This window comes from Oryctolagus cuniculus, chromosome 13, assembly GCF_964237555.1.
Source record: "Oryctolagus cuniculus chromosome 13, mOryCun1.1, whole genome shotgun sequence".
NCBI lineage: Eukaryota > Metazoa > Chordata > Mammalia > Lagomorpha > Leporidae > Oryctolagus > Oryctolagus cuniculus.
The window spans coordinates 65,597,196-65,612,603 of record NC_091444.1 but is presented as its reverse complement, the minus strand read 5'-3'; the positions used below and the strand labels follow the sequence as shown (position 1 = coordinate 65,612,603).

Below are 15,408 nucleotides of genomic sequence, written 5' to 3'. Positions count from 1 at the left end.
GAGGAGAGGCACATCCTGGGAAAACGCCACACGGTCAACGCAGCCGCTTTCCAGCAGGCGTGCGAAGGCTGCTTCCTGGCAGCGAGGTTCCCACTGGCGCCAGCGCAGTGAGCATACGTGGTGACCTCAGATCACGACAGGGCTGGAGGAGTGATGCTTTGAGTCAGAATTATTTAAACCTAGATTTTCATATGCAGGCCACACTAATTTGAAGACCAAGTAAAATTTTGTAGATAAGGAAAACATAAATATTGATGCCAGGGCCAATGTTGTGGCATAGCTGACGCTTGCAGTGCTGGTATCACCTACGGGCACTGGTTCAATTCCCGGCTGCTCCACTTCCAGTCCAGCTGCTAACGCACCTAGGAGAGCTTTAGAAGATGGCCCCAGTACTGGGTGTCTGCACCCAGGTAGGAAACCCAGAAGAAGCTCCTGGCTCCTGGCCTGGCCCACCCCCGGCCGATGCAGCCATTTGTGGAGAGAACAACAGATGGAAACCTGCTCTCTGTGACTCTGAGCGTAAAATACGTAAATAAATCTTTTAAAAATTGTTTAAAACAATGTAAATGCCCAGCCACCTTCTCTTAGAAATGAAGAAAAGGCAGAGACAAAGAAGAGGAGGGGGGACCACAAAATGAAGAGAGGATCCGAGAGACCGGAAGTACTGGGAGTCGAGGTCACTACTTGGAGCACTACAAACAAATCAAGGGTGGCAGTGCAGCAAGTGTTCTAGAAAGCTCCTTTTCTTTTGTTAGAACAGCACATCAGATTAAGAAGATAAAGGACTCCAATGGCAATTAGCAAAAGAAAGACAACTAGGAACTCAAAGCAAAACCAAAAGTTCTATCTTTAACCATGAAAAAAGAAAACAGGTGCCTTTGGGATATGGGTGGGACAGGAACGTCCCTGCCTTCTTGGCCATGCAACATCATGCAAAGATTTATACTCAGATGTGAGGCTCGGAGCCCCTGATGTAACTCAGGTTAGATTTGACTCCATACAATAAGATGGCCTGGCGCGGGAAGACTGCTGTTTTCACTCCAAACTTCAGAGCATCCTTTGAAATGTGACAGCAACCCCTTTATGACTGTGGCCCACGGGGCTGGACACGGGTGTTTATCTGGACTCACAGGGAGCTGCCTGACCTGCTGTGTGCACTCAGGCTGTGCTGAGGCCTGCTCCACCTTGCTCTCTGCTGGGTCTGTTCTCACTCACACCTGCTGTTTGCTCCCGGAGGAACAAGACAGAGGACCGTGGGTTTAAGATGGGGCTGGCCAGAGGAGGGCACCTCGCTACCTCTGGACACTGTCTGCACAAAGCCTCAACACTCAGTTATCAGAGGAGGCAGGCCAGGGTCATGAGAACTCAAGAGAGGAAGCACACGTTCATGAACTTGGGTTCACTGCCACCCCACTCTAAGCCCGGGTGGAGAGCCTTTATTCTGCCAAGGGCCATTTGGAAATTTATAACATCATTCATGGACTATACAAAGTTATCAACTTAAAAATTAACGTGCTACAGATTTATTGAATTTCAAGTCCAGCCGTGCAGTTGCCTTAGTGGGGCCAGACCGAATGATTTCACAGTACAGTTCATGGGCTGAGCAGCAACTGAGCTGTGAGCCCACAGTCATATCCCAAGTCCACACTCCTAGGTGCAGAGGTTCATGGTAGACTACCAGAGGCGTACAGGATCTGGAGGAGACTCGCGAGATCACAGTCCCTGTCATCGTTCTCCCAGCTCTTCACCGTTAAATGCCCTTACTGTATTATGTCATTTATTCCTTCTGAGAAACCTTTGTGCCCTCATCTCTGCATTCTACAGACAGAGCGCAAGGACCCTCAGGCCACACCGGGGGCAAGTGCCGAGCTGGGGCTCGAACCTATGTCCCCCGAATCTGATGTTCTGTGGTTCTGACTGCACCACATCCAAGGGGATAATGTAAAGATTGACAGGATGGGTTCTGGAGCCTGATGCCCCGTGTCCCGGCCTCAGCACCTCATCACTGTCACTCTGATGCTGGGCAGTTCTCTTGACTGCTCTGTGCCTCAGTGTCTCCAACTCGAAGTGAGCAACATCAGCTTCTACCAGGAGGACTGACGCGAAGACTGTGATAGGATATCTGCATTGTATAGACCAGGCTCACACCCAGCAAGCTCTCCAAGAGCAGCCTTGTCATCCTCTTGCTGTATACACACAGCCCCAGACACAGCCTGTGTGAAATGGGTTCTCAAATGGGTCCTTGAGCAGAGGGCTCAGAGCCAAATGGGAAATTCTGACTCCACCCGGAAGGCTTTGGAGGAGTGACTGCTTGCTTCTTTGCACTGGTGCGTGCCAGGCCCAGACCCCTGGCTTCTGGCAAGGTCGTCTGTGTCGTTTGTAAAGAAAAGTGCTAGGCAGAGGCCAAGATCAGCTTTGCGATGCCAGCAAGAACTGGAGCAGAGGTTTGCTTTCTCAGGGTGTGATGGCCAAGGAAGCCAAAGTGGGGATGACGGCTCCAGTTCCCTAGAGTGGGTTGGGGTTGAATTATCCAGAAGTGGGTAGAGCCTGCACCACATTCCTGGGCTCGAATCATGAGCGAGTTCCCTGCAGCTGGCACCGTGGCACAGTGGGCTAAGTCCCCAGCAGGGACCCCAGCATCCCTTCCAATCCAGCTCCCTGGTAAGGGGCCTTGGAGACCAGCAGAAGATGGGCCCCTGCACCCACAGGGGAGACCCACATGGAGCTCCTGACTCCTGGTTTCAAGCTTGGCCCCACCCCAGCCACTGTGGTCACCTGGGGAGCGAACCAGTGGATGGAAGATCTCTGTCCCTGTCTCTCTGTGACTCTGCATGTCAAATAAATGCACACAGCTTTAAGAAATAAAATAAAAGCAGAGTCCCATCTTACTTATGCAGAGTGGGCTTGCAAAAAGTTGACTGCAAGAGCTGCGGAAGCCCCAGCCGCACAGCGTAACTGCCCTACTCAGGCACAAGGTCCTGGAAGCAGCTCTGAGTTACATCAGTGCCAAACAGCTCCCGGGCAGCCTTTCCTTACAGTTCTGACGTGTTCCTGCCGCTCTCCACACGCACAGCTTTAGGGCACCACTTCCTGAGTCATGCGAAAATGACCAGGATAGAAGTGGCTTGAGTAGCTAAACCTCTTGGGTGAACTCTTAGACACACTTGCTTCTGCCAGATCCCACACTTATAGTAGTAAACAGGAATCTAGAGCTGTATCTATTTATCATTAGTGTATATAATTATTATTAAAATTGCCATCTCAAGCGTCTTCACAGATGACTTACTGGGACTTCAACTCTTCCTTAAATATACAGCTGTTTTTTAATGCACTGTCTTTTTTCTATATTTTTGTTGTATGAAAGACACAGAAACAAAGAGGGAGATCTCCCATTCACTGGTTACTTTCCAAATACCCACAGTGGTTGGCCTAAACCAGGCCAGAAATAAGAACTCAATCTAGGTCTCCCATGCGGGTGTCAGGGACTCCAACTACTTGATGCAACACTTAACGCTCTGTGCCTTGCACTCTCGTATGCACTCTGCGTCCTTCCATCCCACCTGCCTGTAAGCTCTCTTCATCAGCCCTAAAGCATAGAATACTTTATACATCACATATGCCTGATAAGTTTGTCAAAATAACCTAGTAGAGTGTATATACTTTTGCTACTAAACATGGTTCAGAAAATAGAGTTATGGCTTCCCTGTATTCTAAACAGCTGACCTTACCACAATTATGTCAGTTTAGGACGAAGCTATGATGGCCACGAAGCAAGTATGATGACACAATGGTGTTCAAGAAGTGGCACAGGCTACCAAGACACTGAAACAGGAGCGTGCCCAACATCTACTGCTAAAGATGTAGGCGTTACTTCGAGTTAGTGCACAGCAATAAGGAATCCAAAGAAAAAGACTCCCTCCTTGTCTTGATAAATTCATGTGATATGAGAGACAGGTATGTAAATCAATAGGTGAAACAGAACAAAGGGGCCCATAATTAAACACAGAATCCCACAGGAGTTAGAGAGTGCAGAAGCAACTTTTCTGGAGCAAAGAACTGGGAGGAGGAAGGAAATCAGAGAAGGCTTCAAAGAAGAGGTAACACTTGAGAGGGGCCTTGAAGAATAGACAGGAAGTAATACAAGCATTTTTAATACTCACAAATTGATTAATATACTTTAACGTATTACATGGTTAAAGAGAGAACTGCATGGCCATTTAATGAGATGCAGACACGTGTTAGATAAAACTCAATACTCAGTTCTTCAACAACTCTTAGAAACCTAACAGCAGAACAAATACTCTGCAGCATTCTCCCACAACGGGAAAATCACACAGCAATGCAAGGAACCCATGTTATGCACAGCAGTGGATTGAAAGGAGCAAGTCGTGGGTCAGACTTTGTCTCCGAAACAGACAAAACTAAGCAATATATATTCTAGGGGGACACAAAGGTGGTAAAACTTCAAGACAAGAAAGGAGATTATGAGTGCCAAGCTCAGCCCAGCGGTCCCCCTGGGGTCAACAGGAGGACGATGGGGTCCGAGAGGAGCACAGCACTGTTGGCTTCCTCACCTGGGCAGTGGGCGCAGCGCCCTACAGACTGGGCAGATGTGTCTCCTCATCTGTGCACGGCATACTTTGCAATTAAATGTGCAGAAATGAGCTAACTTACTTCTAGCTGACTCTAGACAGTACTGGAATGTAAGAGGTCTCTGTTGACTCTTTTTTTTTTTTTTTTTTAATTTGACAGATAGAGTTAGACAGTGAGAGAGAGACAGGGAGAAAGGTCTTCCTTCCCTCAGTTCGCCCCCCAAATGGCTGCTATGGCCAGAGCTACGCCAATCTGAAGGCAGGAGCCAGGTGCTTCCTCCCAGTCTCCCATGCGGGTGCAGGCGCCCAAGCACCTGCACCATCTTCCACTGCACTCCCGGGCCACAGCAGAGAGCTGGACTGGAAGAGAAGCAACCAGGACTAGAACCCGGCACCCACATGGGATGCCGGTGCCGCAGGTGGAGGATCAACCTAGTGAGCCACGGCGCCGGCCCCTCTGCTGACTCCTGACTGAAGGAACGGCATGAGAGAGTTCAGGTGTTCTATAGTCTGCACGCAGCTGCTACACTCAGAAAGGGGGTGAGGACCAAATTAGGAAGGACCAAGTTCATAGGCCATAAAAGGGTTTCAACTCTCTCACTTAGCCAAGGAAGTCATTCAGGTTTAAAGAAGGGAGTGATGTCAGATTTGCATTGGTTTGTCTAGGTTTAAAACTTTTTTTCATTTTATTTGCAGGGTAGACACACACAGAGGGGGAGATAGAGAGAGAGGGAGGGAGAGAGATCTTCCCTCTGCTGAGACACTCCCCAAACGTCTACTCTAGCTGAGCTGGGTTAGGCTGAATCCAGCAGCCCAGAACTCAATCCAGGTCTCCCACATGGGTGACAGGGACCTAAGCCTCCTCTCTCCCAGGGTGCATACTAGCAGGCAGCTGGGATCAGAAGCAGAGCTGGGACTTGAACCCTGGCATTCCAATATGGGGTGTGGGCATCCTGTGGTTTCTTATCAACCACACAAAACACCTGTCCCCAGGTTTCCATTTCAAAGGGGGCTCTGCAGCAGCCACGTGGGGGGTAGAAGCTCAAACCTCCACTGTCACCAAAAGGAATCTCCAAAAGTAGACATGACTTGTGTTCAGAAAACTACATAGACATATCCTCAATACAAACAAAAATCGCCATTAGTCCCAGCACGGGATTCCGGGCTCAGCGATGGCAAGGTATCACGGGAGAAAGAAGCCTCAATGAGCAATTTCAAGAAGAGACTTGACACGTGTTTTTAAGACAGGCTCATTCGACTCTCAGAAAAAAACCTGGGCACAAAACAAGGAAATGTATGCTTAAAAACAGGGGACACGGAATCTAGAAAGCCCCCCCCCCCATTTTGATTATCTCAAAAAGAATAGGAAAAGAAAAGTTAGAAAGGACAAAAAAAAAAAAAAAAAAAAAGGAATAGTAATTGTGGTCACTGCCCTAAAGGACTGAATATTGTAGTCCCCAAGTCTACCAGAATGAAATTGGCTTGAATTAGTAATAAATTCCTTGCGCTAGGAACGAAGTTACTCTTCTCATCTCTATTTCTTCCCTTCTCATCTTATTATATCAAAGTGAAACTCAGCTCCGGTGTAAAGAATTACTGGATAGATTAGACAATTTGGTACAACTGCTCCATGAATATAACTATTTGAAAATTGTTCAAGTTACACACAGAATGAATTATCACTTCATTTGCATGAACAAAAAAATCTATTAATGCTCAATTGAGCCTGAACCGGTTGTGAAACAGGTGAGAATTTATGGTTGGGTACTCCGATGGAAGCTCTATTAATGTTCACGACAGTTGTCTAATGGATGAAGCCCTGCCTCATTTGTATGGCCTACCCCTCCTAATGCCTGATGGCGCCGAAATCAAGCTCTTCTTGAGCAATCGGGAATCCCAGCGGTCCCAGGGCATCCTGGGCTCTCTGTGCACTGGCCCCAGACTAACCAAAGCCCCGCCTCCTTTGCTTGCTTTCTTCCTGGTAGCCACACAACTTGTGATATGATGATTAGTTATCATTAAAAGCAGCAATCTGCTGTGGACTCAGAGGCTTGCGCTTGGCACGGCCGTTTATCATGATTTCTGTCAGGCGTGCCTGTAACATCATCACAGCAAATGACACAACAGCTGTGAAGGGCGCAAGCCTTTAAAAGGACTGTGGGAAACCCTGCAAGTGCAGAACGGATGGGAGTGAGTGGCTGAGGACAGAGTGGGAGAACCGGGCCCTGTCTGGGCAGCGTGGCCCCCGCAGCCTCCCCTGGGTGCTGGGAGTCACCATCAGGGACCCCTCGTGGGTATTCAATGAGTGCATCCAAGGGTGGGGCTCATTCGTTACAGCTCCAGTGCCTTGCATGTGGGAGGCACCCAATAAGTATTTGTGAATGAACTAGTGACTGACTGAACAAATGGGTAGAAGAGCTTACATTTCTGCTTTCTGCTTCCCCAATTACTTCCAGGGTAGCCTGGTAGCTTCAAGCACCCTTGTAATGGAATCGGTCTCCTCAGAGCCTCAGCTGGTTCTCTGGGCCAGAGCCCACCTTGCTGGTCGGAACTGCACTGAGCTCCACGCATAATGAGGTTAAATTTTTAATCCCCCAAGGAGGATGTAAAGTGTGAGGTGAAATGTGCATCATCCAAGACAGCTGGTGGAGGAGAAGCCTTCTCTCCTTAAGTCCGACTCAGACAAGTCTAACTCCACACTGGGAACACATCCTTGCATCTGGCTAGGCTCCAGGAGAGGCACCCGGTTTGCAGTTAAAGCCCACAGCCTGAGAAAATTTTGTGTCTTTTAATATTTAAATCATCGGGACAGAGAGATATAGGAGTCTTCAAAAAGTTCATGGAAAATGCGTCTTATGAAAAAAAAAAAACTATGCATGGATTTCACAATTTTTTGCACCCAAATACACATATCCCTTAATTTCATTTTTCTACAAACGTGAAGCATCCTCATGGCAACATCTGACCCCAACCCCTGGCTTGTTCTTAATCCTACTGGTTTGGGGCGGAGTCACGTGCTTCCTCAGGTCACCCTCCTGGCTGCTGTGTGCTTAGAGTCGCCTTCTCTCCAACCAGATGTCTGCGCCAGGAACCACCTAGTACCTAAGGCACACACAGTCGCACTCAATAAATGCATGCAGCTTCCATTTTAATTTAAAGGAAATTATACTCCGGGAGCAGGCGTTTGCCTAGTGGTTAAGTCCTGTGCGTCTCACTGGAGAACCTGGGTTCAGCTCCCAGCTCCAGCTCCTGCATCCAGTTTCCTGCCAGTGTAGATCCTAGGAGGCAGTGGTGATGGCTCAAGTCACTGAGTTCCTGCCCCCGACATGGGGGACCTGCGTCAACTTCCTAGTTCCCACCTCCAGCCCCAGTTATTGCAGGCTCTCAGCAGATGGGTTCTCTCTCCGCCTCTTGAATAAATTTAAAATACATTTTTTTAAATTATAATCCATCTGGTTAAGAGATGCCTACTCTTTAAGTCAAGGAACAGATCAAAAGGATAGTGCTAGATTAATCTGTGTTATCAAAGTTTGAACTGTGCTCAAACAGCCAGCGTTTTGCCTCTGAAGCGTGTTCCTGTACAGGGGTCAACACTGGAGGGTCTCCAGGTGCCCAGCGCCCCGATTCTGAGCTGGAGGAGAAGCAGGAATGCTGATTCTGATCTTGCTGATGGATAAATGCAAAGTTGGGGAAGGGCCTAGCAGCGTGTGCAGGTGCTGGACTTGAACCCACGTCTCCCGGCATCAGGTCGGTGTCCCCTCCCCCAGCCAGGGTTGCAATCCCTCCCTTTAAAACCACAGCTCTCGAACTACAGACTTCCCTGGGAGCTCCGTCCAAAGAAAGTTCACAAATTCCAGTGGAAGAGATTGCCTCCCTTATCTGCCCACGGTGGAAATTCCCAAAGCTTCTACTCTGGGCCAGACGTGTGAGACAGTGCGCTATCTCACGCTCTGACAGCCCCGCAAGCAGGCCTCTTGCCCGTCCATCCCTTACCATTCTTGTCCTCAGCCCGGCTTCATGACACAGCCCGGGTGATAACCTCTCCTACTCCGGCAGGAACCTGGACACACCTAGTGGAAATCGCTGCCCAGAGAATGGGGACAGACGCCGGCTCAGCTGTCAGCATGAGAAACGGCCACACCTCTCACACTCGAGCCCTCACCTCAGCCCTGAAACACAGGACAGCTGGGGGCGGGGGGTCCCCTCAGGCCCCCCAGGGCTCCCCATCAGCGGGGTAGAGGGAGTGGCAGGCTCTTGCACAACAAAGACTTAGGGAGAAAGAGACCATGAAATAGGCTGAGATCTGCCAAGATTCTCCACTGGTGGGGCCCAGACTATAGGAACCCAACTGCTGGGCTCCCCTGAGAGCCACAGGGCGAGGCTGATCCGAGCCCTGCTTGCTACCCTGCTCCCTACCTCCCCTCACCCGCCCCCCACACACAGAGTCTCACTGATTCCAGCACTCTTACACGGTATTTCTTAATTAGTGCAGATCAGAGACCTCATTCCCTCGCCGCTAGTCTCTGCCCAGCAGTCACAGGTGCAGGTGACGCCAGGAGTCGGATCTGAATGGACAAACTGGCCACCAACAGCCCCCACCTGGGATCTGTGCTTCCATCTGCAATCGACTGCATGCGTGTAGATGCGTCTGGTCCCTGGGTGTACCTCACTTCTTACTTCAATTAACCCTGACTGCAGGGCTGGCGCTGTGGTGTAGCGGGTAAAGCTACCGCCTGCAGTGCTGGCATCTCCTATGGGCAGTGGTTCGAGTCCCAGCCACTCCACTTCCGATCCAGCTCTCTGCTGTGGCCTGGGAAAGCAGTAGAAGATGGCCAAGCCCTTGGGCCCCTGCACCTGCGTGGGAGACCCAGAAGCTCCTGGCTCATTCAGCACAGCTCCAACTGTTGCGGCCATCTGGGGAGTGACCCAGCGGATGGAAGACCTCTCTCTCTTTCTCTCTGTCTCTGCCTCTGTAACTCTGACTTTCAAGTAAACAAATAAAATCTTAAAAAAAAAAAAACAACCCTGAGCACCGATGACACCTGAGATGCTGTGACTGCGTCCGGTGATGCCAATGCTGGGAGGCAGCGAGGTACCTCCTGGCTGTGTGCACCTGGACAAGCTACTCCACCTGTCTGTTTCCTCACCTGGAATGGCTGTGACCCTAACAGTACCCACGTCATAGGCAGGTCTCAGAATTAAATACCCACCGAGCCTTTCCGACAGCTGCTGATGTCCAGCAGAGAGCAGTGACAAGGAGCTGTTGCTATGGCCACGTTGTGCAATGACCTCTTTGGGGCTCAGGTACGTGCCAGGCTAACTACCTGGAGATGGCTGAAGAACCAGACTACGGGGATTGGAAACCACTTTCTCCTTTTCCCTCTGGTTCAGGAAGCCGTCAGCGAGGGGGCTCTGTTCCCCTGGAGATGCAGAGCACAGTTCCCACTCCTCGTTCTGCCTCACTGTTTGCTGCTTCTTCCCTCCCAGAGAGACTAGAAGACGTGACCCTGGGCATGCAAAGCCCAGCTGTCTGTCTGTCCTCCTGCAGACTCATCCTCCTCTCTCCCCCTCTGCCCTGGCCTGAGTCCTGGGGGGGGGGGTCTCTCTTCGTGGAGGGGGAGGGGCAGAGTTCCTTCTCCTCCGCTACCATTCGTTGCCAGCCATGCCCCTGTATCTATCTGACAGCTGATTCAGAATCTGGAAAGAAGAGATCCTGGTCAGTCACTCCAGACATCGGGCCTGAGGGAAGAGAAACTTGCAAAGCCAAAGATCCCAGATTTCTCTGTCCTGCACAAATGCCAGTGGCCATGGCAGCCGTGGCCCGAGAGGCGACGACTGAGCTGGGGGGCCTCCTATCCTGCTCCCCTGGTTCAGTGGAGCTCTGAGTGGGGGCAGAAAGGGGTCAAGCCAGTGGCAGTGCCAGGACCTGGGGCGGTGACCCCAACGGGTTCCCAGACGGCACCGTTGCCACCCCAGTGACTCACAAGGTTCAATATCGAGCCTGGCAGAGCCCTCTGTCTCAGCTCTTGAGAAAATAATAACAATCTGTGGAAATTTCCGTAATTAAATATGAGGCTCCAACTGGCCAGGAAAGCCCAGGGAGCTGGGGGCGGGGCGAGGCTATCCAAAAGCTCATGAAAAGGGCCCGCTACGTGCTGAGCTGACTTTCTCTGCGGCCTAACAGTCATTAAGATGTAGAAAAATGAGTATTTTTAAAGCAGCAATAGGCAGAATGATCATTGCTGCAGTTGCCTGGCAACCTGAGACTTTGGTTATTTTATTTCTAAACAGGGAGTGCTATAAACTGGCATCCAGAGTTTGTGCAAATAGTTCTAAATTGATGTTCTCCCAGTAAATCAGGAGGAGATAACATAGCATTAATGTGCATTTAGAGGAGGTTAAGTGTGCATGTGTTTCTCTCTCTCTTACACACACACACGCACACCCGGATTCTTACACAGAGCTGCTCCTCATTTCATGCTATCTTCAGCAAATCTAGAGAACCAATATTCCTTTGCATCTTACAGGCTGATATCTATTTAATTTCATGGTATACGTAAACCATTTGCAGTCAAGTTCAGAGGAGCGGGCCCTCCCCAGGTAATGAGCTAAGAGCAATCTGGAGCCCCAGCTCCCGCACGGGGAGTGGGATTCCAGTTCTGAGAAAGCAGTGGTGAGGGCAGAATCTAATCGCAGGCTCGGGGGGTGGGGTGGGGTGGGGGGCACGGGCCTCAAGGCCAGGAAGAGACTGGCTGCCTGTTCAGAGAGGCAGGGCCCGGCTGGGAGCCCTGGGAGTGTCATCGGCCCCACTGCTGCAGGTGCTACCTGCAGGCCCAGCACACGGCCCCTCCTTGGAGGAAATCAGGTGTCCACATTTTCAAAACGCTGAGGCAATGTATAAAAGGGCATTTCCGCTGAAGCCCCCGGTGGGGTGGACTGCTGTGACATTCCTGTGGATGCCCTGGCCCTGGAAGCAGCTGCTGCCTGTCCTGGCGTCCAGGGGTGCAGGCAGCGGGGAGGGGAAGCAGTGAGGAAGGGACAGAGGCCCGAGCCCCAGTGCCCGTCACTGACTGGTCTGGCCAAACTAGGACGAAATCTCGTTCTGAGTCACAACTCAACCCTGTAAAAGCCAGGGCACCAGCACCACTGGTGTCGTAAGGTGGTCACACAGAGCCGTTTCTCAGGCTGACTGGGAACACAATGTCTCAGATGCACACAATGCAACAGGGTCCCAGAGGGACTTTCCACGACCCCTTGTGAGCCAGCAGCCAAGGTGTTATGGAATATCTGAATATCCGCTGTTCCCAAACAGAGCGCTGGCATCCTGATGCCCGACGGGCAGAGAGTGCGACCTGCCACCGTGGGGACTCCGGAATGCTGCCGGGCCCAAAGTCTCCCTGCAGGGCCAAGTCTGTGCTTTCTAAGGGCCGGGCTTGCTCTCTGCAACACCTAAGAAGGACCAGAAATTCTATTTCGTTCAAAAGGAGGAAGTCAGATTATCCTTGTTTGAAGGGGAACCAAAAGAATCCACCAAGAGGCTACTGGGACTCATAAGAGAGTTTGGCAAAGTTGCAGGACATCAAAACAACACATAGAAATCAAGAGTCTTTGGATACACAGCCAGAGCCATGGCTGAGAAAGAATTTGTATGTTCAGTACCATTCACAATAGCTACAAAAAAATGTAGGTGCCCTGGAATACATTTAAGCAAGGATACAAAAGATCTCTAAGATGAAAATTACAAGACATTAAGGAAATAAACAGAAGACAGACAGACACACACACACACACAAAAGAAAAAACCTTCCATATTCATGGATTGGAAGAATTAATACCATCAAAATGTCCATACTACAAAAAGCAATTTGCAGATTCAATGCCAATTTGCAGATTCAATCAAAATACCAGCGACATTCTTCTCAGATCTAGGAAAAAAAAAAAACAAAAAAAAAAAAAAAAACAAAAAAAAACAGGGGCGTGTGCCTGGCATACTGTTTCTGGGATAAGAACTCATGTCAGTGCCCTCACCTGTTCTTTCTAGTCTATCAAGTGGATGCCTTCTAGACCTCTGGGGACCAGGAAGGGCACTTGGAAACACACCGTGGAAATGTTCAGGACTGAGACGGCAGACCTGGGCACGAGCTTCCCCAGTTAGAGAGAAACGTGCGCATCCTATCAGTGCAGAACTGACCAGGCGCCTGGGGGCCCCTGATGGCGACCCTGTCTTCCGTCCCTGCGTCTCCAGTGAGAAAGGACCGATGGCGCCTGGATCCGCTGGCGCGCCTGCGCCATGTGCCGGCTGAGGCTGGGACGGTGGTGCTCCGCGCCTGCGTCTCTCATCGTCGACAGCGGGATCATTTGCAAAGTCAGAACCACTCAGGGCACATGAGGGTGCCTGTGGGAGCGCCTGCGATGCGTAATGAATCCAGACTCCCTTTCGGGCTCGCTCACATGACACATCGTCTGGTGCGATGATGAAGAGAAATGAGGACAGCCTATATCCCCTCTGTGCACATTCCAGCTATTTTCCCAGAAGCAAGCACAAGCAATGTAGGTTCCCAGCCCAGAGCTGTCTATGGTGACAAATGCACAGGTACTGGAGTTTTTGTGTTTTGGAGGCTGGGGAAGGGGAAAAAAACAGGGAGCTTGATTTTTCTGGGGTTTCCCCCGCCTCTGTGAGTAAGAATACGAGCAAAGCACATGGGCAGGAACTTTTCCTGTCTAAAGCACCCAGTGCAAAGACAAGATCTGCCACCCTGAAGGTGTTTAGTATGCAAACAAAATGCCGCATAATGTGGCTTCAGAGCGCTGATGGAATTGATAAAAGAAATCTGGGCCGCCCTGCTGTGCGAAGCACCCCTGCTGTGCAGAGCAGAGGCAGCTAATACATCATGGGGCTTGATGAGACTCGGGGAGTGGGCTACCCACGTGGGCCCAGAACTGCCAAGGTCTCGGAAACGGTGACAAGTGACGCCCTTGCTTCCTGCCACCCACGGGCTGGGTGACATGAGTACAACCTTGCCTTATCCCTGTGCCTCCAAGGAGCATAGTTTCCGGGCTACTAATCACTTTGCAATGTGACTTTCAGATGCCAAACATTGAATATGCACAGTGTCTGAGAAAGGGCCTCTTACAGCCACTACACAGCCACACAGAGGGATGGCCCAACAAATGCACCAGCCAATACACCTGCTGGGGAGGGCGGGGCTGCTGGCGTGGCCAGGGCACTGGGCCTCCCAGCACTGAGCAAGGGGCAGCTCAGCAGTATGCTGGTGAGCTGATTGGGCAGGGCAAGGGCAGCTGGGAGAAGCCTGTGCCCAAGGTCCAGCGGCTCCCCAGGCCGGGGTCCTGAGGGTGGCAGGACAACCCCGCAACTGTCGCAGGCAGACACAGCATTTACATTGGTCTGCGCTTATTTAAGATGTAGGAACACTTCACACATCACCCTCAGAACAGGAGGGGACTGCTGGCCTGGAAGCAGGAGATGCCTGTGGGGACTGGTGAGCAAGGCTTTCACCTCCCCTCAGCCCACTTAAAAGGGCAGGTGGCTGGCTGGTCGTCAGGGCAGTTTAATTTACCAAGAGGCCCTCACCTATGATAAAAGCAATACTTACTGTTTGCCCATGTGCTTACAGTAAACCCAACTGTAACAAAAGGAAGCCACTTTAACTGAATTAAAAATAATTTTATATGCTTATATTCACCCATCCCCCCTACTGTCCATTCAGTACATACTGATTGAAATAAAGACATGTTATTCTGTAGATGGCACTTGAATGAAATAAATACATCAATGACCCCATCCGAAGGTGGTGTTTGAGCTGTACCTATATCCGTCATGATCATTCAGTTATCACATGGACAGGATTCTCACGCATGGATAGGGACTCCAGCCAGGCCGGTAACTCTCCAGTGGCGTTCCAGGACCCGTGACCATGAACCTGCGGCTCCAGAATGCCTTCCTTTTTCTTTTCTTTTCACACTCACGAGCTGAGTTTGTGCAATGGCAGACATGACACAGAATGAAACCTCATAAACCTTCCACTTGAATTTTTTTCTTATAGAAAATATTCCTTCCAAGGGATAGGCAAGCCATTTTGCCATTTATCCAACTAGGATTCCACTCCACATTTCGAGAACCGAGAAAGCATTATAAGGCCTCAAGTCAGTCTAGGAATGGTTGTCCTGGTAGAAAATCAAATCACAGGGGTGTTTTAAAATTTTTTTTCAGGGTGTGGAGGTCTGATTTCTCTTAGAATAGCCAGGAAAGAGAACTCAAGGACTCACCCTGAATTTCAGCAGACAATGAGCTGCCTGAGCTTCCTAGTGCCTTCCACACAATAGGAACATATTTCACAGGATTTTTAGAGATTAACCAAAATGATTCCATGTGTATTTGTTTAATTCTCTTGGCAACTCTGGAATGAGATATTATTTTCATCTCAGATGAAGAGAGGCCTAACCAGGTTATCATTATTGGTTACCGGACACATGAAACCTCTCCCACATCCTTTATCATCCTTAGTCTTATATTTCAGCGATGGAGACAGGATGCAGAGCCACAACCCTCAGCTCACGATGGCTGAAGGTTCACATGGCTGATGAGAGGCGTGGATGGGCCTCGGCAGGGGCCTGGTCAGCCAGCCGAACGCCCACCATGCCAACACCACACTGTCCAGTGGCAAAGCTACACTGGGATGACGGTGGACAGGGCTGGGTCATTCACAGGCTCAGATCACATGGCAAGACTCTGGCTGTGCCTGACACAGAAGCAGCTCCAATCTCAACCTCCTGGAGCAGTGACACGAAGAGGGAA

General features: G+C 50.3%; 1 protein-coding gene across 4 annotated transcripts in view; it reads right to left on the bottom strand.

Annotated features, from left to right (window-relative positions):
• Nucleotides 1–15,408, bottom strand: part of KIF26B (kinesin family member 26B) — a 517,449-nt gene that overhangs the window by 51,492 nt on the left and 450,549 nt on the right. The gene's annotated exons all lie outside the window — the stretch shown is intronic.